This window comes from Sebastes fasciatus, chromosome 17 (genome assembly GCF_043250625.1).
Source record: "Sebastes fasciatus isolate fSebFas1 chromosome 17, fSebFas1.pri, whole genome shotgun sequence".
Lineage (NCBI taxonomy): Eukaryota > Metazoa > Chordata > Actinopteri > Perciformes > Sebastidae > Sebastes > Sebastes fasciatus.
In genome coordinates, this window is record NC_133811.1 from 12,623,237 (window position 1) to 12,649,524 (window position 26,288).

General features: G+C 40.3%; 1 protein-coding gene across 1 annotated transcript in view; it reads right to left on the minus strand.

The window, feature by feature from the left end:
• col16a1 (collagen, type XVI, alpha 1) overlaps positions 1-25,012 on the minus strand; it is a 134,643-nt gene extending 109,631 nt beyond the window's left edge. The window contains exon 1 of the mRNA XM_074612782.1: positions 24,888-25,012. The gene's annotated coding sequence lies outside the window, so the exon portion shown is untranslated. The remainder of the gene's footprint in view (positions 1-24,887) is intronic.
• Between the last annotated feature and the right edge of the window lie 1,276 nt (positions 25,013-26,288).

Genomic DNA, 26,288 nt, shown 5'->3' on the forward strand with positions numbered 1-26,288 from the left:
GGCTATGCCACTACTGAATCTCGTTTCATTTTAGAACTAGATCGCCTAGTTTCACAGCTTGGTCCAAGTTTCGTGAGCTGGACATGTCGCACTGGATGGGCTCATTTGCATAAAAGGACTGTTCCCGCCTTTTCATTTTGAAAGAGCAACAGCCAATGAGGAAACTCAAACACTCGGCCAACCAATCGTGTAACTTCAGCACTCACGTCAGTCAGTCAGTGACAGACTTTTGCGTTTGTAGGACTAGCCCTCTGAGGTCCAGCCAAAAATTCCCGCTCTATAATATCTATAATGACACATATCCACTGTGGTTTCTGCGTTATTGGCACCTAAGGCTAAAGTCACCGACGAGAGACTCACTTTTCCGCCCTTTCGCAGGAAGAGGCATATGAATGCCACAATAATGCGTATGGGATTTGGCGTGCAATAAGAATGCCTTTCTTGCTTTTTGGCATGTCATTTGTACACCATTTAGTCTGTAATGAGTCCAATGTAAACACGGTCAGATCTAGTAATGCAGAAGAAAAAGCGAGAAAGACCGCTTATGGTGGGTGGAGAGGGGAGGTGGATGGGTCCAACAAACACACAACGAAACACAAGACCAGTGTATCCTTTTGTAAGTTACGTGAGTCACATGTTTTTTTGTGACGTTCATGACGTGTTTTACAAATTTATGCTACGTTGTTTCCGTACATATTTTACTTAGTTTACGTACTTATTTTAAGCCCAACCATGACGTTTTTCGAAAAGCCTAAAATACGTCCTCTTGAAACGCGTAATGTCGTAATGTCGTGGTAGTTATTCGCCTTCTTGTGAGCCCAGGTTCCATTTCTACAATCTGTTATAATAATAATAATTATTAATTTATCTTATTCTTTTTAGCTATCTTTAGTTCAAACATGTTGCCCTTTCAACATCGATCTCAGCCTCAAACAGAGAAAGTGAACACGAAAAAACTGGGGGAAAGTATTAGATGAGAAACAACCGATCTATACAAATTAATATTTTAAAAGTGTGGTGCGGAAGTGATCTCGGAATTCCTTCTTTGTTTTGAAAAACTTCAAAAACATCCAGCTTTGTAAATGATTGACGAACCCCAGATCAAGATAACATTTTATAGAGGAAGCCTCTTTGGCAGGCATAGCTACAAGGGTTCAACAGGGTTTCAAAGCATCAAAAGACGGGAAAGAGAGAGAGAAGATGAGAGCTAAAGAAGGGAAAGTAAGAGAAATAAACCAGTGAATGCACCCACTTTAAAAAAAAACATATGGAAAAGACATCCAGAAATACAGAATAAAACCAGTCAAAAGTAAGGAAATAGATGTATAGATGGAGGTCATGTGCTGGAAACATGAGTAAAAGGCAGAAAGACAGAGGGAAAGAGGCGGATGGGTGAAAAGGGAAACATAAGAGCATAAACATGACTAAGCAAGTAATATGAGAGCAGGGAGCACTAAAGATTAAAGACGTATAACAGTCTGCGAGCATGAAAAAGGAAGCACAAGATGAGAGAAATGTAGAGGAGGTGGATAAGATGGAGACGGGAAGAAACAGTGAAATAATTGATTCAATTATGAAATCAATTGATGTAATTTAATGTGTATGCCACATCAATTTTGCCCGAAAAAGGTGTGTGAATGACACGATAAGAGCTAGTGACGTAGGATAAAAAGCGAGGAGGAGAGGGGTGTGGGAGGTGGATGGGTCCAACAAACACAGGACCACTGTTCAAATGCGGTGTTTTGTGTTGCAAGTTAGTTATGTTTGTTTTGTAGTGACGTGTTTCCCTTACTTATGTTACATTATTTCCGTACGTATATAGTTTACGTACTTATTTTAAGTCCAATGTCTTGCCTAAATCTAACTAAGTGGTTTTGTTGCCTAAAGCTAACTGTCGACGTTAGCGTAGTTTTGTTAGGTGGCGTACAATAAATGACACTCGAAAAGCCTAAAATTCGTCCGCATGACACGCAGAATGTCTTGTAATGTTGAATGCTATTTATACGCCTTCCCGTGAGATTGGGTTGGCCACATTGTTGTTTCAGACACATGCACAACCTCTCATACAGAGATCTCTCTCTCTAACACTCTTACCCAGGGAGCAACTGTCACTCACACTGGCTCTTACTGAGGGATTATTTTAGTTTTTCCAGCCTCTTCACTGTAAAACTCAGTTTGCAGACAGTGCTTCTGTCTACTGTAATCCAATTTTTTTCACGTCTACCTTAATGCAACATTCACATGCCACGATGTACCTTGACCGAGTTATTGGGTCACCGCAATCACTCCTCCTGTCCATACTGGCCATGAGGCGATTCCTGTGTAGTGTCTGTCACTACCATATAAATATTTAATATAGCCAATTTTTAATGCACAAAATTTAAAAATTGCATGGCAGAATCTGTATTTAGTCTCATGAATGGATACTTCTTATGTCATCCACTACTGCATCTGGGATATATGAGGTCCCTCCCTTTCAGCTGATTAAATCTCTGTAGCCATTATACAGCAGCAGGAGTGATGTGTTCCATCTGCAGCCTCTAATTTGAGCGATGTACTGCACGTTCCTAAAGTGCTGCACAATTACACAAACTTTAAACAGCGTGTAGAGCTTTATCACAGGACATCATTTGAAATGGCTCTGAGCTAAAGCAAAAGATGCACATTGCCTTCCATGCTTTTAGATTTAGCAGGCTAGTCCTCATGGATACCACCGTAGAAAATGTCTTTAAGATGCATCCAGAGCTCAAACATTTCCTCAAATGTTCCTTGACTTTTGTGAAAAGCCACAATGTCATTCCGTCTTGGCCCAATATTAAAAGTTAATCCTGCCCCTTTGCTGAACTTTCCACAAAGTTTGGAGCACAGTAAGTTCTTGAAATATCTTGCAGACAAACAAAAAACATGATCCAACCAACTCTGGAGGGTAAGGAAATAAAGCCCAGACTGAAAATAAGCAGAATTAAATGCAGGTTGAACAAAAAGGGAGTTCTAGAAATCCCTCTCTTTGAATCCTGATGCTTGTGTGCGCATGCATGTGGGTGTGTTTGTGTTTCAGCATGCTTACAATGAATTATATTGCCTTACTAATCACTCGTTACATAATTTTTGTTACTCAGCACAGCTCCATCAAAGATGCCTTTAAAACGCTACAAATCCTTTAAATCATATGTCACATATTCTGTATTTAATACTGAACTAGTAATAACTTAACATTAGCCCCAGTGACGGCATGCAGCTCTCCCGATGTCTGTTTGAACGGTGAAGTAGATGTGTTCAGTACATGTATGAATCTTTATCTTCTCTTTATCAACAACCCTCCAATAAGACTGCTATGAATCAACCATTGTCACTGACCAAATCAGTAGCTTTTAGCAAGAGGAGCTCCCCTCACTAACTGAGAGCACAGTACGTTACGTCCTTGTTGAAAGCTTATTAAAAGCCCCTAAAGCCACAGAAACAACCAGAATGTGATAACTCTGTCTTAAATAATAGGGTTGCTGAGCTATTAACTTCATGTACTGTGCTTGTATGAACTAGTTTTGTACTGAATGTGACAACTTGGACCACAAACAGACTTAATGTGCTACTGAACTGAAGTATTCATTGGTTGGGGTTAGGTTTAGGCATGAGGAGTGTAATTAGTTTATGGTTTATGGTAAGAATATCAGGGTAAGCCAATCAGAGGTAGAGTAGGGCGGATCATGCCTTTGCCATGGTAGGAAAAAAAAATTGCCACCGGTAAGGGCAGATGAAGTCATTTTATATAATAATTAGCCACGTGCTTGCGTTCTGGATAAAGGGCTGACGGAACATTTTTCGGACTATTGAGGTTTCTGAATAATGGGCCGTCGGAACAATGGCATGGCACTGCTGTGCTATGAATGGTGAAACGTTCACTTACTGACAAACGTACTGAAGTGCATCTGAACTGTGATGCGACAGCTTAGCTTGGGCAAAAAAGTGAATGAACTACATAGTCGGCGTGTCTAAACAAAAAGCGTTTAAACTTTTCAGTCATCCACCTCAGATGTGTCTGACGGAACAAATATGCTCCTATTTTAAATAAATACAGCTTTCTACATAGGCTGCGTAACGGCTAGCGTATGCATATTTATGGAGACAGGTGGTTCTTGTGTGCCATTATGTAACTCTGTGACATTATAAGCAAGTTAAATGAAGCCAATACAGAAAAAAGGAGCATTTACATTCACAGAGAGGGAAAGGGAACAGCATGCAGGTTTGACATTTTGAACGCAATTATATATTTATGCAGTAAACCGGTGATGACAGGATAATTACAACAGTTATCCAACCATCTAAGGGGTTTGCCTCTCTACTGGCTCTTGTGAGATCCTATTGAATTCACCATAACAATAGTTACTCACAGCAAAGCTCACCTCACATGTCAAACTCCCATTCTTGCTGCAAGACCTCATTTGGATGCTGACACCTCATCAAAAAACTTGATGAAGAACAATTGCTAAATAACCCTCCAAGTCAATTAGTGAAATACCTGTTTTCATAGAGTCCAGATAATTAAAGCTAGAGTTGGTGATCTTCTTCCAAAACACTTTCATTGATGAAATGATCAGTGTTGCCGACTTGGTGACGTTCTCCCTAGATTTAGAGACTTTTGGAACTAGTGCAGCTAGCTATACTGGAGGAGGGATGCACATGAGCTATGGTGTTTTAAAGATTCTGCAGGGAGATAGGAGAAAATCCAGACAGTAAAATAGGACAGCTAAATGGGAAGGAGGGTAAAACAGTCGGGGGGAATTTGGACCTCAGCTCAGACCATCGATCTTACCAACCAAAAAAGATTAAAGTTTTCACAGTCATTAGAAGCTGGTTAATAGTACCAAACAGAGACCGTGGGTTGTGTTTATTACCATTAATCAAACCAGAAAAGTAGGCAGCCCGCGCATCTTTAATAATCTGGTTCAGTTTAAGAAACAGCTCCTTCATATGTATGAAGGGTGGAAGTAACACAAATTAATTGATACAACTGGAGGTGAAGAAAATGCATGTGAATTGAAAAATGGAGTGGTCTTAATGTATGTGAAATGAAAAATGGAGTGATAAATTCAATCAATCAAATCGATTCAAAGCCGATTTGATTAAAACAGTCGTGATATGATGAAAACAGAGCCATGTTTCATCATTTTCCCCGTCTTACATTCATCATTCAAAACACAAAATTGATCCATTTAAAAGAAAGTGGCCTCAAGGGTGGGAGTAACACAAAAATAACTGAAGAAATTACGAATTAATAATGGAAGTGATGAAATGTATGTGAATTGAAAATTAGCAATAAATTGTCAGTTGATTTGATAAACTCGATTGACATTTTTATTTGAAACCGTGTTGCTCCGATAATCAACCGTCTTCCATTCATCATTCACAGCACCCGATTGACATTTGTTTACAGCATTTTTATTTACGCAATACTAAAGTCAGTAAGTTAGATTGAGCTGATCTATTTTAGATTGTTCTTAAAATATCGTCGGGAGATAAGAGGCCATTAAATTCCCACGAATAAGAAAACAACTCTCAACTGAGTAGAAAAGAATAAAAGTAACTACAATTCGTTCCAATCTCCAATCCCCAATTATCTCTTTATCGCTTTTCTATTCCCAGTGATCCCAGCAGGCTTTGTCCATCTCAACAGCTTTGTATCTACTAAAAAGTCAACTGCTGTCTTTCAGCCTCTACCTCACACTCTCCACCCAAAAGCTCTCTCTGCTTCTTAGTAATCGTCGACCATGCATGGGAAATAAATTGACTTGTCAGTAGACGATTGCTTATGTCTGGTTTGCCATCTCATTTCTACCTCTTCCTTACCTCTCCTGTTTTTCCACCAGCTACCTCTCCTTTCCTTCTTTCTTTCCTAAAGATGTCCCTTCTCTAATCGCTTCTCTCTGTTCTTATTTCTTTTCTCCTCCTATGATTTTGGTTATCATTTTCTTTCCCGAATGTGTTCTTTGCTTCTCTATTACCCACCCTCCCCTTCTTCTTTCTCTCCCTTTACCCTCTCCCTGGCTATGGGGTGATGTATGGTCCCTGTCAGCGCTGGAATCAATGGGACGCCGGTTGTTTTAATTTAGCCTGGGAGCCCAGCGGATCCAGATCCTCAGCGTCATGGAAGAGCGATGGCAGTGGCCTTTCTCTCCTCTGTTTTTACTCCCCTCCCTCGGTCCTCCCCTCGCTCGCTGCATTGATCAACACTTAGCTCCCGTTGGACAACGCTCTGTGGAGGCCCACACCATCTGAAGGCCTCAGAGAACAAGTGAGCTCATCTCTTGTCTGTTAACATGCTCTGGATTCGCATCAGTACCAATCGATGAGCTGCTTCTCAATCTTGAGATGCCTACAGCTAAAGCGTGATGGCGCTCGAGTGTGGTGAAACGCAAAAGGGGATGGATGGGTGAAAGCTGCCACCTGCGCTGACATGCTGTAGGGCTAACACATTCAAAGTGAAGTGGTATATTTTATCTGGCATGCTTTTACTTTGAAAAAGAAAACTAGAAATACCGCCTCACGGTTGTATGCCTCCGCCAAGTTGCATGCTTGTCCAAAATGTCACAACTTCATCATCATCGGAGCGGCAGTAGCTCAGTCCGTAGACAGGGGGTAGGGACTTGGCTTGGGAACCGGACGGTCGCCTAATATTAGGATGGGTTAAATGCAGAGACTAAATTTCACTGTGTGCTGTGCTGTGTACAATGCAATGTGTGACAATAAAAGCTGATTTACGTTTACATTTATCCTATTAGACATTTGTGTGAAACTGTCATAATTAACATATTCATTTTTTAATTGAATTTCATAGCATAGACTGAATATAAGAAGTGGACGTAGTCACCGTGACGTCACCCATTGGTTTGTGGACTGGTGTTTTGAAGCCTCGAGTTTGGCATGTTGGCTTTTGAAACTGTCGCCATCTTGGTTTTTGGCAACCAGAAGTGACACGAGAGGGTGGAGTTAAGTACAACCGAATGCTGAATAAGACATTTTTAGGCGACCAAAATGGTTAAAATTAACTTTCATGAAGTGAAAACACACTGTGATAGGGTTAAAGTTCTAAGACGAAAACATGGACAACTCCCAGACCGGACAACGCCATGGTAGCGACCTGTCCATCACAAGTCTATTTGACTCTAAATGGGACCATAATTTACTAAAAATGAACATCATGCTGTATTGAAGAAGTCTTGAAACTAGCAATTGAGACCATAAACTCATGTTTACTGAGGTAATAAATCAAGTGAGAAGTAGGGTCATTTTCTCAGACTTCTATACAATCAGACTTCTTTTTGCAGTCAGAGGAGTCGCCCCCTGCTGGCTATTAAAAATAATGCAAGTTTAAGGTGCTTCTGCATCGGCTTCACTTCTCAGACCCTGGAGTTTTCCATTGGGTTACAGTGACCTTAACCTTTGACCACCAAAATCTAATCTGTTAATCCTTAGTTAGTCAAAGTGGACGTTTGTGCAAAATTTGAATCCAGGTGTTCCTGAGACACGATCCTTTGGACGAACGGACGGACGGAAAACCTGAAAACATAATGCCTCTGGCCACGAATATTGCCAGCGCAGAGGCATAAAGACATTCTCCATTTAATATTCCATATTGACTTATCGCATATTTGCTAAGACATGACAGTGCTGCTTTGAAGATCTGCCTCAAGTGTACAAAAATCATCCTGATAGACGGATAAACAATTGATAATGGACTGAAGGGTAAAAGGTTGGACGAGCTTCATTTGAGCCATGATCTGGGGCCGATCAGCCACATTTCTCCTGACAGCTCCTCCTCTCCTTCTGTCTCATATCATTTTCCTCCCTTTCGTCATCTCCCCTTCATCGCTACCCATCATTAATACAAATCATCTCTCCCCATATTCCCCAACGCCAGGCTTGAGCGAAAGCCGTCACGGAAAGCTCACATCGCGGGCTAAAGTAATTAAAGTGGCTGCTTTTAAACAAAAGGCTGAATAGAGGAGAGGCTTTGGGAGAAAATGAAAGGAATGTGCACAGAGAGAAGGGGAAGCAATCAGAGAGGTGGGTTCCACCACAATGGCTCTGTTGATGAGAAATGTGCTGTACACACGGGTCATGTATTATTGGCTTTTTAACAGATGTATGCATGACGTGACACAAAAGGTTGGAGGTTTTGTCTTTGTTTGAGCCACAGCATATTGGCATTCAAGAAATATAGAAACAATTTAACAGTTTGTTTAATAGAGAAGATTATTGTGAGGGCTGTAAAATAATGAAATTATTATTTAGATCTTTTGTTCTCCAACTTAAATCACAAAGCGTAACTATCTCCCCCAGTAAATATTTTTATGCCTTTGTGCCAGTGATAGCCGTAGGCATTATGTTGTGGGGTTGTCCGTCCATCCGGACCATTCTTGTGAACATGATATCTCAAGAACGCCTTGAGTGAATTTCTTTAAATTTGGCACAAACGTCCACTTGGACTCAAGGATGAACTGATTAGATTTTGGTGGTCAAAAGGTCACTCTGACCTTACGTCCATCCCATTCTTGAGAACACAATATCTCCGGAACGCCTTGAGCAAATTTTAGTTTTTTATTTGAAAATCGTTTGGTTTTATTAGTCTTTTAATTCTTTTTTTTTTTTTTTTATAATGTACTGTATATTGCTTTTATTGTTGAGTATCTGCTCCCATTTTATAAATTGTATATGTTTTCATGCTGTGTACTATTATGCATTTTATTAACTGTGAAGCACTTTTTAACTGTTATAAAATGCTGTGAAAAATAAGATAAGATATTACTTTATTAGTCCCGCAGTGGGGAAATTTGCAGTTTACAGCTGCAAAGGGGATAGTGTAAAAAACAAGATGCATCAGCTAACACAGTAAAAAAGAGCTAAACAAAGTCTAACAAAATATGAACCATTTAAATAGAAAGAAGTATAAAAAAATAAAAAAAATGCTATATAAATAACATTTATTATTATTACCTAAACTGCAACTTGACTGGTTAGCAGAGGCATACAACCGTGAGACGGTAATTCTAGTTTATTACTAAAAAGAGAGAAGTGGTATTGGAGAATGACCGCACCATTTGGCATCGAAATTAACTGTAAGCTATTATAAGTGCTGCTACAACAGACTAGCGAAATTGCTAAAAAGCCCACAAACTGATAGCAAGTTAGCAATGCACTTTTACCCCCGTGGCAAGCCAAGGTAAAACACAAGATACAACCCTGGCTCTCACAAATTACGCTCATACTGTAAAACTAAAAGGTTTTCCTAATTTTTTTTTGTAGGGAAACACAATTGCTTGCCTGGGTTATGTTCCCTGGCAACGATTTTTTCAAGTGAGGAAATTGATGCATTTATATATTGCACGGGGTTTATAAAGAGGTGGTCGGGTTGGATGGAGGGTGTACACATGCAGGGCTGAACTCTGACCACTGGAGACACGGCTGCGAGATGTGTCCATGATTGGAGAGACATGAACTAGAAAGCTACAAAAGTTGCAGGTCAAAGGTATGGCTGCTTTCCTGGTTGTAATTAATCACTAGGCATTGAAAAAATGGTTGGTTGGTTCATGCAAATATGATTTATGCAAAGAATTTCTCTGTCATAGAGAAAGAAGAGCATCTTCACTGGTATATAAACAGAGCGGGGGCGCTGCCATGAAACCACGAAATAAAAGTGAGTGCAGGGCATGTAATTCACAAAGCTGTGTGCAAAAAAATAATAAAAAGCCATTTCATATCAGTTGGATTTAAATTTCCCATCATTGTAAATAACGATGCAGAACTCATCCAGGCACAACTTTTCACCCACATTCCACTATCTGAAAGGTCTTGAAAGATACCAATCACGTTTACCAGGAGACATGAGAAAAAACACGACAAGTCACGGCAGAAAAGATGACAGTAAAGAAGGTGGCAGGTGCCGTCGGCTGGAAATTAACATGGTGGAACATGACAGAGTGAAAAGAGAAGGGTTTGGCGCGACGACGGATTGATGGCTGCAGGATAGGCGCATCGAGGTGAAGTCGGCGTGGTGTCAGAGAGCACCTGTGCCGCTCCCAGGTCCGCCTTACACTCCATTTAACATTACAGCACTGTGAATTTGTCAGAGGGAAGCAGGCAGAGGAACTGTTAACTGTTATTTCAAGCTGTCAGCTTGGATCTGTGTCACACAATGCCTCATAGGGCTCCTCCGTTTATGACAAAAGAAAAGAAGAGTGTAGGTGGCGTATAAGGAGACAGAGACACACAGAACGACAGATCCGGCGTTATTCTGAACAAGAAAGATGCTTTGCACCTGTCACTTGTGAGGAAACAACTAAATGATAATGTTCATGTGAGACTAACAATTTATGCAGTTGAGAATTTGAAAAGACAATATTTAAAATGGCTAATTTAATAATGTACTGGCAAATATGTTAAATTACTAAAACAGAAACAGAAAAAAACATCCGTTTGCTTTCAGCGTGTTTTATTCATTTGAAAGTCTTACAGCCCTGCAGTATTTCAGCCCATGTTTAACAGAGATATGTTTGGGAACATATGCATGAAGTGAGTAATGATATTAAAAATATATATGTGTGTTTCTACACCAAGATATTCTACCACAGGCATCAAGTCTCATAATATACTGCCAATTCCTACATATGGTTAGTAATTATTAAGGCTGGACCTGCATATTCGACTAGCCCGTGCGTAATGCAGCTTCTGGTGGATTCTGCCCAATGGGTTGCATCGGAGAACGCTCCGCCACAAGCGACGGCGGCGAGGACACTGGCTTGGCTCGTCTCCATGACATGACTCAGGAAAGACGCAGGCATTTCTCCGTTCTCAGCTGAGACGGACGGCATAGCGCTGCTATACTGTGTCTTTCATTTGAATTAAAAGAATTCATGTTTAAAGGATTCTGTTATTCTACAGTGTTGTTTTATTTGTAATTGGATAAAAAGCATTTTCCAAAGGGTTTTGTGTGTTTTATTTATGTCCGTAATCCTGAGGGGGGCCCGCAAACATGACTTTGAGGTACGTCTACACTCGCACATACAGAGGGATGAGGAGGGGAGACGCTGAACACCGACAGAGCGGTGGCGGTGATCTTTCTGGTCACGGTGGCGGTGACCTTATTTTAACAAAAATTGGACATCTGGTTTATTTTTTAAATTGTAGTTGTAATAAGACATTAATTGAATAATTGAATGTAGTGTATGTGTGTGTTACCCTGAATCCTGTAAACCTGCTGACCTTACAGCATTTGTAAAAGTAACACGTTATCTCCATTATACATCTCCAGGCAGATGTATTTCCTCAGAGAAATCGAGGATTGTCATTATGGTAAATGCATGCGCCTGTCAATTTAGAATGATTTTGATTCACTAACATACACACAGTGGTAAGAACAAAATTGGCCGATGTGCCCGTGTCATAAATCTGACCGTAATTTTGAGTGTGCACTTATTTTAAGTAAGAACATTTTTCTATGAACATATTAGTGAATGAGGCCCAATGTGCCTGAAAATATGCTGCTATGCATAATCAGGGTGTTGTACGCCTCCAAACAGAACATCAAAATCTAATTTTCTCAACACAGCAACAGCTAAACATAGATGGATGGATGGATATTGATAAATTCATATATACATAGTGACAGAAGAATAAAGGGCTAAGTATTCTTCAAATAATCTAGTTGGTATAGGAAGTCGTATCTGAATATGTCTACAAGCAGATTGACTCGATATTTACTGTTCTTTATTATTTTTATGCTCTACTAATTGCTGTGGACACGTTTAGCCAGTGTTTTCATTCTGTATTGCATCTTTGGATGCAAACTGACATTTTCTTGTCAAGTGGTTCGGTCTGAGTCATCAGCTTTGATTTGTAATGCACACGCAGGTGCCATTACCTCAGTTATATCAGTAACGATGCCAACAAATCAAGGTTCTTGTCTTGGCTTGAATGTTTAGACATCTTGTCAGCTGAAGTGGCTACAATAAAAGTCCTTCTCTTTTGGAAAACACAATTTGTTCAGCTCAGTTAATCATAATTAGCCTGTCCACTAGAATTAAACTGTTTAAGACCTTTGTCAAACAATCCCGAATAAAATCAGCTTCACTGTGCTGCAGCGAACGCAAAAAAAAAGAAAGGCCAATAAATACAAATAAGCCAAGGAAATCTGATGAGTGACAACTGTAGACAAATTCAAAATCAATACCGAGCTGAAGCAAACTAACGTTTGCCATTGCAATTGTTCTGCAGAGACTATTGATGGCGCTCAGTTTGTTTTGGTACGAGGACAGACTTAATTGAATAATTTCCCCTTTTATTAACTCGCACAGTTAACAGAGCAAATGCAATCTCCAGCAACACTCTGAATCAAATGAAAAACTTTTGTTGAATGCTTTTTCTTATCAAACCTGGGTTGATGGACACCGACATTACCTAAACTGATGGTCTACACCAGGGGTCTCAAACTCGCGGCCCGCGGGCCAATTGCGGCCCGCAAGGCGATATTTTGTGGCCCCCACCTTGATATGAAAGTTTAATGTTAGTGCGGCCCGCAAATTTTTTTTTTTTTTTTTTTTTTATAAAGTTTTTTTTGGGGGCATTTTTTCATTTTTATTGACAGGACAGTGGATAGAGTCTTGGAAAGGGGGGAGAGAGAGTGGATGCGGAAAGGGCCACAGGCCGGATTCGAACCCGGGCCGCCGCGGTCAGGACCAAGTCTCGTTACATGGGCGCCCGCTCTACCAACTGAGCTAACCAGGCGCCCTCGGCCCACGAGTTTTATGTGAATGGCAGTTTGCCGTGGAAGGTCCCTTTGTTACGCGAGCCCGAGCTGAACGAACCTACCCATCACAGTGGGGTATCTGGCTCCCGGGGACGGGCAATCGGCCGGGCTTGATGCAAGCAGAGAAACATTTCACAACAACTGTGGCGGCGCCCGTGTAACATCGCATAAGCTTGATTAAAGCTTGATTTATACTTCTGCGTTGAATCGACGCCGTAGCCTGACGTGCACCTCTCCAGAAATGTAACTACACGTCGCGGCGACGCAGACCGCAACAGCTGTGATTGGTCCAGTCTCTCAGCGATGCTGAGCGGCCAGGACCAAGTTCTACTTCTCTCTGCCTCCATCTTTTCAATGTTTGTTCACACAAATCCACTCAGATATATTTTCTCTTTTCGGCGTTGCAGTAATGTAAAAGTTCTGTGGTTCAACAGTTATTAGCTCCAACTCCGCTCAGTTTCTGTTTGTAGTACAAGAAGAAGAAGGAAACTCATAGAGACGCCGCCGCCAACTAGCGGTTTGGTGGTGTAATTGCAGAGCAACACAAACACAGCAGGCACAACTTTATTGCGGAGTGACACCAAGTGGAATGAATATATATCTTGTCACACAGCCCCAATCATGTCTTTTTCAAAGCCTGCAGTGAAGAGAAAGGTTGGTGACGAGCACAGACAATTTCAGGAAAAGTGGGAGACGCAATAGAGGCCATGTTCAGAAGAACCGTTCATGTTCTTCAATGTTCCATTCATGTTCAGGACAGTTCATGTTCAGAAGAACCCATTCAAGTTAAAGAACTGTTAATAATGACGTTTGAGAAGATTGTTTTTTTTTAACAAAGCTTTTTTTGTGGAATACCTGATGCGGCCCAGCCTCACCCGGACTCTGCCTCCAGCGGCCCCCAGGTAAATTGAGTTTGAGACCACTGGTCTACACTGTGTTGAACAGACAAATCAAACAGGTTTTTGACAAGCTGTCACAAGAATAAAACAAAAACAGACAAAACTGAGAAAGAGTAATAGAGATAATACTGGATTTTTCTGTGACGGTGTACCTGACTTTCTACTCTGCCGTTACCTTGGAGACAGAACACAGGAGTGTACAGACCCATAGATATGTGCACACATACATGCACGCCCAGTCACATAAGAGAAAGTGCACCCATAGTGGAAAGAGAGGGCAGAAGAGGGGGCAGCGGGCAGTCTGACATTTCAAGTTGAGTTCCTGCTACAGTGCGGAAATGTCATGTTATTTGGCCAGACGCATCTATCAAAGTCAGGAAGAGTTTCCAAACAGTGGACAGTAAAAGAATTATCACTTCATTACATCACCCTGTGTGTCTGACTCTCTCTGTAGCTACCGTTTCTTCTTTTTCTGCACACACGGGTACAAATGCCCTCAAACGTGTAAATTTGCCATTTGTTTTTTTAGCTTTGAATCTCTTGAGCCATAAAACTCAGCGTCACAGAGTCGGGAAATGCTGGCATGCACTTTGTTTTCTCCTATTTTACAGTGTATTTGTTGAATTGAATTCCCTTGTGAAACATATAAAACCCATTTGAGAGCCCCGAAAGAGTCACTAGTATTTTTGTAAAAACATTGCTGTCTGGGGAGAAGGAGAAGTGGAGAAAGATGGAAAAGCAGTGGGTGCTAGATAGTACACACACACACACGCACACGCACACGCACACGCACTCTGGGTAGTCAGAAATGTCAAGAAACACATCACGCTGTCACTGACTCAAAAATGGAAGTATACAGTATGAAACAGGAGCCCGCTCCCTGCAATATGTGCCGCCACAGGACACGGCATCCAGAGCACAGCGGTGCCCCTACGGCTAGCAAACAGTCATCACCAACTGGAGCTGCAGGGCTCGAGCACTCCTCCAAAAGCCATCACCCCACCAAGAGCCATAACGCCCCCGCCCCTCCCCAGCCATCATTATGTCCGGGTTAGTTGCTTAAAGGCCATGCGCTCCATTTGGAAGACACAGAAATGCTTGCTCGGACACAATGCCGAAATTATTGCAGAGAAAATGTTGCGCCTGCTGCTTTGCCCAGAGGCATGGAAGTGTTTGTCTGCAGTGGAGCGGACCACCCAGAGCACTGCTGATAGCAGAGGAGAGGGAGAGACTTGTTGTGTGAGTATAATGACAAAATCTGCATCCTCCAAAAATCTAGTGCTGAAAGATAGATAAAGAAAATACATACTGTAGGATGGACAACTTTTTCTTCTTTCTTAAAGAGGACCTATTAATGCTCATTTTCTGGTGCATACTTTTATTTTGGGCTGCTACTAGAACATGTTTACATGCTTTAATGTTAAAAAAAACGCTATATTTTTCCCATACCAGCTGTGCTGCCGCATCTCTTTTCACCCTCTGTCTGAAACGCTCTGTTCTAGTTCCTGTCCCAACCTCCCGAAAGGCCTGGTCTTCTCCGATTGGTCAGCTGGCCCACTGTCGTGATTGGTTAACCGAACCAAACCAAACTCTCGGACTCCGTTCTAACTAGCTTTGTTTGAGGGCGTGCCAAACCAGCCGTTATGCCGTTATGTTACTTGGTGACATCACCACGTTACGGAAGAAAAGGCGGGACTTCAAACAAGGCGTTTCAGGCAGTTCAGGAGCAATGTTTCTCCCTTTGGTGTGGACTTTGCGCTTTGTAACTTTGCACATACACTTTTTTACATGCACAAAAAACACAAGAAAAAGCACAAAGTCATAATAGGACCCATTTAAATGTTGCTGTAAGCCCTTGTCCAATGAGGCAGCCATGATTATTATTTTTGATTTGCTTCAGAACGGAAGTCATTACTCAAATGTAGGAAATAACTCCACAGAGGGATCCAGTTTCTCCCACTGAAAAATTTTTTTTTCATTCCCTTCTCAACAAAGTGTCTGTAGAAAATACAAATGCATCCTTCAAGAACTACAATCTGAGTCAAGCAACCTACAGAACTATTAGTGCTTATGTGAAAAATGGCAATGCCACGCTCAATTATGCCAGAGATTTCCAACTAGGAAAATTGTTAACATCATTTCCTAGTGGAAATATTAAGTTTACTGGCAATTTGTAAAATTGCACCAAAAGTGTGTTAGCAGAGGCAGCAGGCATTACAGCTCACAAACAGTGCCCATTATGTTGTTTGGTCGTGTATTTTTGTTTTTTTTCAAAAATGGAGGTAAAAATGTAGATGATGGAGTGCCTTGGTAGCCAAATGGTTACAGTGCGTGCCATGTAACTGCAACGTCCCTGGTTAGATTCAGCCGATAAGTTATCGGTTGCTATAAGCACCATAGATGTGGGTCAATAGGGACCTACTACGCCCACTAGTAGGTTTTATCATCTATTCACATGGTAGATCACTGAAAGAAGGTATGAAATAACACAACATTGCACATAACACAACCTTTGTTGCATGCCTTCTCTCTCCCCCATTTTCAGCCTGCCTCTACACTTTCCTCTTAACAATAACGGTGAAAAATGCGAGGCCATGTCGAGATAGTTTGGTTAGGTAGTTCTGCAGTTTCTGAAAACAACATCTGGTCCAAAATTAAACCTCAGAGTACAAAATGTGTCCTTCCCAGCCCAGAAATTTCAGTGATGCACTCTCTGATAAAAAGTGGGCTATTTTATTTTATTATATTCTTTTATTAAATTATTTATATATTTATTAAACTAGTAGTTTACTGAGAGTATACTTTAAAGTGTACTTTCATAAACTAAAAAGTGGGCTACAAGTATGAAGTATATCAGTATAAATATAAAATAGTTGCAGTACAAAATAAAACGTGGCGTAAAGTAGTTGTGTACTCAAAGTTTACTATTCTTGTACTTAAAAGTATACTTTTATAAACTAAAAAGTGGGCCAATTTTGTCTCAAATAGTATTAAAGTAGTACACTTACAAGTATTCTACTAGTACATCGATATTAGTATACTTTCTACATAACTTGGGAAATATATACTTGAACTTTACTTAAGTATACTTCATAAAATAAACTTGAAGTATACTACTTTTTCGTTTCATACCGGCACTAAAGGGTGCCTTGTGCGGCGGTATCACATGCAGACGGCCGTGACAAAGCCTCTGAAAAGGGGCTGGTTTAAATATCAGCTTGTCAGGATTGTCAGTTTGCATGTTAGCGTGCTTCTATCAGCATTTAGCTCAAAGCACCGCTGTGCCTAAATACAGCCTCACAGAGCTGTTAGCATGGCTGGAGACTCTTAGCCTTGTTAATAACACAGATTTTCCACAAAGCACTTACGTACAGTAGGCTATTTAGCACTTGCTCTCGCTATGTCAGTGTCATTACAGCTCCTCATTATACATTCATTTGACAAGTGGTTACGAATGATCGTTGCTGAAGGGTAGCACTGTAAATATCTCTTTATAGAAAGAGTTCTGAGTGGCTTGAAGTCAAAAGTTATGGTATTAGCCTGTCAGAATCAAAGAATCTCTATAGCGATCATTTTTTAATGTTCAACAAATATCTGGGGAGAGATTCATCATAGAAGTAGGTGACATTTGCCTCAATATAGATAATGCAACCACAGAATACTGCATTTTAAGAAGGAAATAGTAGAGCTTTCTTGCTCTTCCTATGCTTAAATGCAGATGCAACATGTTTAAACCCAGTCTCCTGAGATTGCTGAGAGTCAGAAATATACAAAAAACTGTTATCTTAAGCACATTTAGACTTTAACGTCTTAATGATAACATTTGTATGTAGAAGAATAATTTCTTTAAAAAAAATAATGCATCCACAGAGATTTTAAGGTGACGAGTAAAAGTATGGCTTTTAAAAAAAATATATATATTATGATTGTGAATTAATCACACAAAAAATTTGTATGGGTCTAAAATTAATGTTTTGTTTATTTCTGTGGAAGATATCTGACGTTAGGGAACAGGCAACAGCTGTCAGTGTGTCAGTGTGCTGACTTGACTATGACTTGCCCAAAACTGCATGTGATTATCATAAAGTGGGCATGTCGGTAAAGGAGAGACTCGTGGGTACCCATAGAACGCATTTTCATTCACATATCTTGATGTCAGAGGTCAAGGGACCCCTTTGAAAATGGCCATGACAGTTTTTCCTCGCCAAAATTTCACGTAAATTTTGAGTGTTATTTACCCTCCTTCGCGACAAGCTAGAATTAAATTTTTTTTGTAGTTTAATTTAGTACCAGTATCCTCACTCTAGCTTTAAAACCGAGCCTGCTACAACCTAAAAATCGCATGTCACGTTAATATGTTAAAGAAATTAGTGGCGTTAAAAAACTAATTTGCGTGAACGCGTTATTATTGTGTTAACTTTGACAGTTCTAATCTATAGCTAATGTAGGCCTATAGCTACATGTTGCAAAATGACTTCATTACTCTACCACGAAAAAGTCTGCGTCTCACTCCACTCGACCAGGTTGTGTAAACGAACGGGCAACCACTTGTCGTGAAGTGAATGCAATGGAACGGAGAAGGATGAGTGTGACAACTAGTGGCTGAATGCACCTTTAACAGGATGAAAGAAAGTGGCTACAAAAAGTAGATCCGACAGCACACACAATGACCCTTGGCATGCAGTGTAAAAGTAGACCTTTTGTGAAGGTGGCTCTTTCCTGCCAGGTGTTGATGAAGGACAGAGACACCTGCATGTACGGCAGGCTGGGGGTCTAAATCCCAGATAAATTCAGAACTTGTGGAGATGGCCTTGCCAGTGTAATCCCCATCACCAGGAGCGTGGCACTTCGGTGGTTGAGCCATAAATCTGTGACGTTGGCCGCCCAGAGAGCCAACAGGAGGCTCTCTCTGCCTTGTTATCTTTATGTCCCCCATTGTGAGAGCGCTGATTAAAAGGTGCTCGATTTAAACCGGCTTTCCCTCGTCTCTCCCTCTGCTCATTTTGCATTTTTCTCTTGCTCGTTCAGGTTTTTTTTCCTAATTCTCTCGCTCGCTCTTGTCCGCTGGCGTAACGCTTCACATCCTTAATAGCGTCCAATCATTGCCTCACACCGTCACGCATGGCTGGATCACACACACAGAGACACACTCGCAACATATAGTAGAGGGAGAAGAGGGGGCTGCCTGCTATTTATACGGTTCTTCTATAATTATAGAGGTAGTTTTTGGGGGAATTCATCCAGCCGCCTGTTGCTGCCTGAAAAAAAGAATGACTTTCATGTAAGGTAGATGTACAATAACAGTAAATTTGAATCTAATTCATTTTCAGTCTATTCCACTTCTTTTTAATCATGATTATGAAGCCATATGGTCAATATCTCATCGCATTATTATTATTTAAATAGAGAAAAAAGCCGGACTCATAGAAGGAGAATGGGGGGGTTGCAGTAAAGAAAATAAATAGCAGATCAGTCAAGGGCACCGTGCGAACATTGAGCAATAGATTGGGAATATTGATTCTATCTCATGTGTATTAATAACACCAAGGCACTGTTTAATTTCAGGGGGGAAATGCTTGAGAATCACATTACCCACCCTCCCCCAGAATCCATTTCAGGCCCTCCAGATCCCGGGTCATGTTCCCAAATTAGTTCAGAATTTCCTCCATGACAGGCTGAGCCCCAGCGGCAGTCACAGCAACACCTTGGGGGTGATACCGTGGCGTCTAGGGAGAGTTTGCAGGACAGACGATCAATGAAGGAGTCGTGATAGTTCGTTAAAGTGATACACATGGGTGATTTCTCTTTCCACCCTCTCTGGACCTCTCTCCCTTTCTTCACCTCAGTTGCCCTTTTGCCTTTCATCTTGATGTGCCTTCCCTCACTACCTATTTTACCACTTCTTTTCTTCTCTCCTTGCACCCTGTCCCACTTTGTTATATCATAAGTATGTTATATAAATCAAAACATCTCAATTTAGAGCATGTCAAAATTAGACATCAGAAGAAAAAAAACAGTACAGTGTATTTACATTAAGCTGACAACCTTTTGGGGCTGTGTGAATTACGACTTTTGTCTTTTAAGAATTTTCTTAAAGGGATAGTTAGGAAATTTAAGTTAATTTAAGTCATTTATTTTGTAACATTCTGATTGAAACATCTTAAATCTTAAATACAGTATATGTAGAGTACAGTATGAAAGGATTTCAAATGAATTCCACCTGCTTTAACCTGTTTTCTAAACACAGTACATGAGCACCTGTATGTGAGAATGTAATTTTGCAGACTGAAATGGGGCTTTTGTGCACAACCCCCATGTCTTCCTAGAGTTCATTGTGCACAGCTTCTCTTTTTTTAATGCTGTAGAGTACATTTGTTTGCCAGCACCATCAACAACCCAGCTCCCTTTCTGTCCTCTCTCCATCTCTCTCACTCTCTGTCTCTCCGTTTCTTCCATGAATCCAGCTTAGCCCAGGGAGCATCCCGGCTCGCCGGCCAAAGATAGTTCCCCTCTTTCTCTGTGTCTGACTGGCTGCTCTGCTCTAGACCCCAGGGCTCTCCACTGGCTGGGCATTGCTCCACATGACATGTCCATTTGCAAGACGTGCCCTTCCCCTATACTTGCGAAAACAACAGCCCCCTAACCACAGAGCTCACTGGCAGAGACCACAAAGACAGAGAGGGAGAGAGCTTTCTCTAGCTGGGAGATGGTGAGGAAAGGCATATTACGAGATAAAGAAAGGAAAGGAGAGTGCTTATAAGGTGATAATCGAAAAGAAAATTTAAATAGAGATGCAACTAAAGACCATGTTGCGATGGGATCACACCAGATGCAGCGACAAATCTGGTTGAAAGAGAGTATCAGTAGAAAAACTGCACTTCAAAATGTAACTTTCTTTCTTTTTTTTTATTGGTGCCTTTTGTGTTCAGTTCAATGTTCATTAAATTAAATGGAAATTGGAAATAATTTCCTTTCATTTTCAACAATTCAACAAGCAATTTCTTGTATTTTAGCAGTATACTGAAAGCAGCAGAAAAGCAGACCTTAGTACACTTTAATATTTGTTTATTTATCGCAAGTAATATTGTTATCTCGATATTCAACAACGTTATCGCTAGGACTGTCAAAGTTGAATAACGTGTTAACGCAAATTAGTTTTAACACCACTTATTTCTTTAACGCATTAACGCAACTTGTATTCAGTATTAAAGCTAGAGTGAAGATACTGACATCATATGAAACTAGAAAACCTAAAGAATCCATTGGTACCAATCATGTCATACTAGCTTGTCACAAAGGAGGTTAAATAATGCTAGGAAATTAGAAAAACTGGCATGGCCATTTTCAAAAAGGTCCCTTGACCTCTGACCTTAAGATATGTGAATGTAAATGGGTTCTATGGGTACCCACGAGTCTCCTCTTTACAGACATGCCCACTTTATGATAATCACATGCAGTTTGGTGCAAGTCAGCACACTGACACACTGACAGCTGTTGTTGCCTGTTGGGCTTGAGTTTGCCATGTTATGATCTGAGCATATTTTTTTATGCTAAATGCAGTACCTGTGAGGGTTTCTGGACAATATCTGTTATTGTTTTGTGTTGCTAATTGATTTCCAAAAATAAATATATACATACATTTGCATAAAGCAAGCACATTTTCCCAATCCCATGTTGATAAGTGTATTAAATACTTGACAAAGCTCCCTTTAAACAGAGACATTTTTTGAACAGATAAAAAAAAAAAGTGCGATTAATTTGAAATTAATCACAATTAACTATGGACATAGCATATCACATAATTTCTTCATTGTGCAGACCGCAACCATCTTCGAACTCGGCCTTCATTTTGATCTAAACTACACACCTTTAAGTTTCGTGACTGCTTCTTGCACAATTGTGACACCATCGCATTGACAAAATCTGTCCACAGACAGACCGACAGACAGACAGACAGACAGACAGACAGACAGACATATAAAGTAACCACTTCTGTGGTGGTTCCTGCTACAGTAGGTGTCTCCAGGATCACAGCTTGCCATGGTGACACATGCACACACAGTCTCACACACTCACAAGGTCAAAATAATACCTGCCACTGTCGCGGCTGGTAAAAAGATAGATATGAAATATATGGTTTTCTTTAAAATCCCTCAAATCCATTGGCCTTTCTAGCGTTTACTGCTGAAGCGCCTCATAACGTTCACGAGTGTTTACAGCTCTCTGACCTGAGGGACAACTTAAGTATTAATATGCCACTGGGGAGGCGTGAGATGCATTTGCCACGTATTCCCTCCTCTGCTGGCAGCCAGACCATCCACTAAACCAGCCGGCGCGCTGAGCGAGAGTCGAGGGAGAGTTTGATGGGGAAGGAGAGGGGGAGAATGCGTTGTCAAGGTAACTAACACAAAGCCAGACCAATTAACAAACAGTGAGGCAGAAGCCAGACAGACAGAAAAACTGAATGTGTTAGATGCACTTTTATACAGCATTGTGTGGATTTGGCTTTTTTTCGTAAACGTGCTGTCATAATGTTGTCCAGTGGTTACAGATTAAGGTCCTCTTGGACAAATCACTGCATCATTCACCTGTCATTGGACTTGTTATAAAGAAAGCATCACTTAACGGTGGCCTCTAAAGCATTTTGATTACTTCTTATGACCTACATCAGGCACTGCAGAAGCCTCATATATCACATAGCACATCAAAAGGGTCTGGAGGACAATCAGGCAACTGTCTCTCCATCATAAACATAACAGGAAGAGGCAAAATGAGAATTTCTGTTTGCACATAACATGATGACATTATGACACAATGCTTCAAATATGATATTCTCTAAACCTGCTCATTCATTACACTGCACTGTTACCAGAATAATAAGTACTAATGTGATACATCATGTAAAAAGCAGTGAAGAGTTAGTCTACAACCATGCAGCAAGCCGCTTTGTGACTGAGCTAAATGCTAATGTCAGCATCACAATGACAATGCTGACATGCTGCTGTTTAGCGGGTAACCTTTAATATTTACCATGTTCACTATCTTAGATTAGCATGCTGATATTTGCTATTTAGCACTTAACACAAAGTACACCTTAACCCTCAACCTATCAACCTATTTAACATACAAGGACGACCAACAGGAAGAATAAACTACCATCATAGCAAAATGTTAACTTATTTCTTCTGAAAACATTATTAGTTATATAATTAATGTCATCTGAAGAAAAACAGATTATTATTATTATTTTAGGAAAGTTAGACTTAATTTGCATATTGTGTAAAACAAAAACAGACAGAGCATATGAGGACATCTGTGTGTGCTGTATCTGTCTCCTTCAAAATGACAGATAGTGTGTGATACTTTAAATTAGGACCCATGACGAATATGTTATGTATTTAAACTGCATTGGCTGCAATTGCATGCTTTTGAGTGGGGTCGCTCGCTTGAATCACTCAGAAACAGATTATTATCATATTAGGAAAGTTACAGTTCATTTGAATACTGTGTAAAAACTAAAATAGACAGAGCACATGAGGAAATCTGTCAGTCCTTCAAAATGATTGACAGAGTGCCCCTACTTCCCCTGATAGTGTGCGATACTTTAAATTAGGACCCATGGCAAACATTTTATCTATCTATTCGATTTTATCTATTTAAACTGCATAGGCTGCAACTGCACGCTTTTGACTGATGGGGTCCCCCGCTCTATGCAGTCACTCACTCGCTTGATCCAGTGGGTTGCTATACTCCTCAAATCTAAAATCCTGAAATCTGATTGGCTCAGTCATTTTCATCTTGAACGTGACGAACCATGACTAGTATTTCAGCTCACCCCAGCTTGCCTGGCCATGTCACTGGAAAAAAAACTAAATCGATGTATGTAAAACATTGAATATTGTGTTGTACATATACTTGAATACAAAAAGCACCTTCACCCATCACCATCAAAATGCCACGTCTAAACTGACGGGAATGCCATCAGTTTTGCAGGTATTAGGGAAATATAAATCTCAACCTGATGATGACGTTAGATGTAAAGTCATCATAGTTATTGTAATTCTTCCTGAGCGGAACATGAATGTCTGTACCAAATGTCATGGTTATCCATCCAATACTGGTTAGGATGGTGTTTAAAGTCCGTACCAAAGTGGTGGACCGAGCCACTGACCGACAAACAGACATTGCCACCCCAGAGCCACGCTGCTAACTTGACTTAAAAAGGTGTGAGCTTCTCACTTTATGTTATAGAAAAATGGAATCACTGTCATCTCGTATCCACATGCATGGGTAATAGGCTCAAAATTGTTCATTTTGTACATAAAGGATTGTTCTGGAGAAAATTTGCAGCAGCAACAACGGAAATTAGTAAATTAAAACGTGGTTTGACAAAGTAATTATCATTAAATTTGAGCAAAACCAAGCTCATGCTGTTTAGAAATTGAAAATAATAAACACTCACATACAAGTGATGATAGACAGTGTTAAAAGTTGCTAAAGGTTGTCAACCACTACCCAGAATGCAATGTGCCATGGCGTCGTTGCCCAATTTCTTTAGAGAACCTTTACTATAGAAAGAGTATATAAAAAAATACATTTATGGGTGTGATATAAGACCACAAAGTCTACTGAAAACCTCATAAGATATGTGAGAGCAAAGTTGGCAAGGAGTGTTGCAGTTCTGGGAAAAAACAGGCACATCCTGGATCATAAAGCTGTAGCGTAAAGGTTTATCCACCAAATTTCCAAAATGACAGGAGAATAATCACAACCCTACCCTGTCAGAAATGTTACTGTAAACCAGTTGGACAGATAGCCCGGATATAGCCTGCTATCATACATGAATACAAAATGCACAACAAACAAAACACAACACAAACCATCAATTACATGTTCATCAATTAAATCTTGCTGTATTTAACCCCAAATAGCAACAAATCAAAAGGTTCATATTAAAAAAACAGTCAAAATTGCCCTTTAAATCAAGAGAAACTAAATTCAAATTCTGAGTCCAGATATGAAAATCAAATGTCCCTTGAGAAGTAATTAGAAGAATGAAATGAGGACTCCAGATAAATGTCAGTCTTTTAGTGAAAGAGATGTGGTGTGAGTGTGATATTGTATGTGTGTGTATGTGTGAATACAGTTCAGTTCAGTGTGTGTGTGTGTGTTTGTTTGTTTGATCCTACCTGCTCCAGGGATCAGCACACTTCCAGCAGCTCCTTGTTGTCCAGGAAAGTTCTTGAAATCCAGCAGGTTCTTGGATCCCATGCTGCTCTGTTTACTTTTATACACGTCAACTGTTTCCTATTTAGAGCAAAGATGACTGAATTAAACTTCAAATAATCTCCTCCTGTAGCCCCATCTCACTCCTCTTCCTGTCCTCCTCCATGCTGCCTGAGGTTAGCTGGTTTGGCCCCTCCCCCCAGGTTGCAGGTGTGTCTTATTATCTCCCCACCTCCTTTTCCTGTCAGGGTGGTAAAGGGCTATTCTGCACTTTTTCTTTCTTTTCCCCACTTTCTGCTACAAAGGGTTACAAACTCTATATCGTTCACTACTACTTATTATTGTGTGGACGTGTAGGGTAACACATGCAAAAGCACATTGCACTCATTATGCATAAAAGAGCCATGAGGATAGTAAATAATGTAGGATACAATGAACACACTAACATGCTTTTCTACAGTCACATGTTTTGAAGTTCATGGATCTGCTAGAATGAGGCTTAAGACTGGACAAATTATGTACAAAGTGAGAAATAATTGGCTGCTTAGCAACAAAAAATATTCTCAGACAGAGAGGGAGGAATTTAATCTAAAAACATTGTGTCCGTACCACTAGGAAGAGAATGTGTGTATCAAGTATCACTTATTATCACTTATCAATAACATAAATCAATTAAGAAAACATATAAAAAAATAGTTTTGGAGAGCTACAGGGATGAGGTGGGGGCCTTGTCTCTCTCGTTGTTGATGTTGTTGTTATAGTTTTTTTTCATATGTTATTATTATGATTTCATTAAAGTTACTATGATGAGGAACTTTTAACTGATTATGTTTTGAACAGTGAATATGAATTGTTACCATCAAATCGGAGATACAGGGTTCCACGAATTAATAGGGTTAGACTGAAGCACTCTTTTGTGCACTAGTCGATCCTAAAACTAAATATGGAGCCTAAGCCCAGATCAAATGGACGTTGAAGGGCCCTGAATGTCTTCTGTAATTGTAATGTTTAAATGTTATGTATCCTTGTTTCTTGTCTTTGTCCTTTTTGTGATGTTGCAAATGGAGCTGCTGTGATGCAAAACAAATTTAAGACCTGTCTGACAATAAAGTATTATCGTATTATCGTATGTATCGTATTATGAAACAGTTTCGATTTAATACTGATTCCTCTCTATGACCTAAATAAGTAAATGGGATCATCAGCGAGTAGATTGACTATTTCTATACAGTTATTCTTAATGCTTGTCATCGAGTGAAATCAAGACAAAATCATGCAGGTTCACCAGAAACTCACTCAACTCAGACTCCAGCGGGGGCTTCCTGCAGTTGGAGCTCTGCGCCCGGCAGCACCGCCGGTACCCG